This window comes from Nymphaea colorata, unplaced genomic scaffold (assembly GCF_008831285.2).
Source record: "Nymphaea colorata isolate Beijing-Zhang1983 unplaced genomic scaffold, ASM883128v2 scaffold0250, whole genome shotgun sequence".
Classification (NCBI taxonomy): domain Eukaryota; kingdom Viridiplantae; phylum Streptophyta; class Magnoliopsida; order Nymphaeales; family Nymphaeaceae; genus Nymphaea; species Nymphaea colorata.
The window spans coordinates 37,902-41,033 of NW_022204756.1; the positions used below are offsets into that span (position 1 = coordinate 37,902).

At 45.3% G+C, this 3,132-nt stretch overlaps 1 pseudogene; it reads left to right on the top strand.

The window, feature by feature from the left end:
- Positions 1–1,893, top strand: LOC116268388 (uncharacterized; annotated as a pseudogene).
- Positions 1,894–3,132: the final 1,239 nt, after the last annotated feature.

Genomic DNA, 3,132 nt, shown 5'->3' on the forward strand with positions numbered 1-3,132 from the left:
ATGCGCTCAACAGAAAAACTCATGCTGTTGGCACTGCTTCTGTGCGCCGCCACAGTCTCAGCCTTCTCTTTCAAACAACTTACTGACTCTTGCAGTAACTTTGACAATGAAAATGCATGCAGGGGACAACAGACTGACAATGATGCCTCATGGGCCAATCGTGCCTTCCAACACCACCCAGAGGAGACCCTCTATGGAGAGAGTCCTACCAAGACTACAACATTCTGGTGGGATATGCCCGCACCGTCTACACCTCAGGAGGCGCCAACGTGACCATCGTCACTCGCGTCAATCCCCAATATTCCTCCCTCACCCTGAAATATTTCTTTGGTGATTCTCCTTCCGACTCCAGCTCTTTCTTCGTCTCAAATAGCTTCAAAAACTTGCTTTCCGTCCGTGTGGAGGCTTATGATGGAGGGGACAAAAAGGCCACTCTCAAGATTGATGATGTCGATTTCACCTGGAACCATCCGACCGTCAACCAGCCCTCTAACTTCAAAAATGGTCAGAAAGGAGCCATCATTGAGATGTTCGGCTGGCCATACGATGATATCGCAGAAGAATGCGAGATGATTGGCAAGGCTGGCTACCTAGGAGTGAAGGTTTTCCCTCCCTCAGAAGCCATCTTGGATTTCGAACACCCATAAAATGGTGAATTAAACCCTTGGTATTGGGTCTATCAGCCAGTCAGCTATAAGCTACACTCAAGACAAGGAACTCCTGAACAGCTCAGAAACATGATCAACACCTGCCGTGACAAGGGTGTGCGTGTTTATGCTGATGCAGTTGTCAACCATATGGTGGAAACGGCAACGAATGTTCCCTACTCACTGCTCTGGTGGAAATTACTGGGGAAATAAGAACTCCAGCGGTGGATCACCTTTCTGGTCTCAAGGATTGCCTTTGAAAACTGGCGCGTGACTGGCAACAGACCAGGCATGGAACTGCCAGCTGTGCCTATGGACCCAATGACTTCCACTGTGCTCGCTCTCTTAACTCCTGGACCGATGGCTTTATCCTCAACTACGGTTGGCTCGTCAACTTGGCTGATCTCAACACTGAGACTGAGTACGTGAGACAAAGAATCGCTGATTACTTCACCGCACTCCTCGGCATGGGATTCTCAGGATTCAGAATTGATGCTGCTAAGCACATTTCTCCGACCAACTTGGCAGCCATTTTCGCTAAGTTCAAAGCTAACCTCGGAGGCCGTATCCCTGATGATTTCATTACCTACCTTGAGGTCATCATCGGTGGAGAAAAGGGACTGCTCATGTGCGAGGATAATCCTTACAACTTCGGCTCCAGCTTTGCCAACCTTATGCGCCAACAAGGCCTTTCTGACGAGGACATCAACAAGGTAAGATATGGTAATCTGACTACCCCAAGGAGTTCCCACTTTGCGGATGGCCAATCCCTCCTGAGCGATATGCAATTCAGTTGGACTGCCACGATGATCAATTCCCTGGCTCTTCCTCAAGAGATATGGGTGATACCGGTTCAGTTTTGGTGAAGGAGAAGAACGTCGACCGCCACCGCAACTTCAATATCCAAATGTTCACTAGAACTGATGCCAACTGGCAGATCAAGCTCCTCCTCTCTTCTACACTTTCATGGAATCAATCGGCGCCTATGGCTTCCCCGACGGCCACTCCGATTGCACCAGATGTGCCACCCCGAATGCCGCCAGAAATGCAATAAGAGTATGCCCTACAGCAAGGCCCACCGCAGCGACGTTTGTGGTTACACTTGCATCGAAAATGGAAGCTGGCAACAAGGAGTTTACACCCGTGTCCACAGAGACTTCAGGACAATTAAGGCGTTCGTCAATTCATGGGACTTAACACCAACGTTTCTCCAAGAGATGTGGGTCTCCCCGATAACTGTTCATGATGATTATCAGCCAATACACAATTATTGTAATAAAATAAGAACTATAAAATGAGCCGACTGGAGGAGAGGGAAAATCTGGCATTATCTTCCCTACACGACATCAGTGATTATTCGAACTATATCGAGCAGCGCATCTCTAAGCTCAACAATCTCTACCAAAGCCTCACCATCACTCAGGATAAAAATTCACGATCACGCAAGCAAAAACAATTCTAGAGCATTCACTCACACGCCAACCTCCACAACAGTTGTTTAATCACTTCCCACATAAGACACAGGAAGTAAGGGAGAGGCAACAGGTCAGTCCTGATCAAATGAATAGAACTGAATATCTCCCTCGAAGAGATAGATACTATTTCACTGATGACAAGGAGCAAATATACAACGAACTCAAGTCCCTCACCGTCTCTAACTTTCGCAACAGTATTGATGCATCCAGATGCCGCGTTTCTAAGCTAGAGGAGAAAAAACCAACTCAGAAAAAGTTGTAAATTTATAAGCAGATAAAAAATGATATTCTAGGGACATTCTATGTCGGCGGACGCACACTTAGCAACAATCACAGGAATCCTATCACGCCTAAATACCCTCAATAAGACACTATATAAGAGCCTCCTCGAATAAAACGTGGGAAATTGTGGCATGGCCGTCCACCAGTAAAGATAATCGAGAAGTACGACTGAATTACCTTTATATATAATATATAGTTCTTTGATATATTTAATTCGAAGAGATGAACGCGTATCCCAAGATGTTCAGCAGCACTAAAAATATCCCCAACACTGCTGCGAAACAACAGAAGCAGCAACAGCAGCAAGCCAACCAGCAACAGTATGCAGGGGATAAGCCTTTCTCCGACACTACAATCCAAAGGATGAATTCGACTTCATGGAGATACTGGATTATCCACAAAAGTACCTCTTTAGTCTCAATCCTGGAAACATCTTCCCAAGAGACGAGCCATTTCCCTTTAGCGATGAAAGACTTACTCAGGAATACGAGAAACAGATTTAAAAAAAGAAGATAGTTAACCGATTAAGCTCGAAATGCCCACTTTCTAAATACCCCAGTTGAAACTACCAGAATGGATAGAATTGGAAACTGAGGGAAAATGTGAATAAGATTTCACAGATGAGGGATTTTTCTGAATACAAGAGAACTGATTTTATACTCACTTAATCATAAATAGATCCTTAATAAGCTCTAGAACATCATGTCACTCAGATTCATCAATCTGAT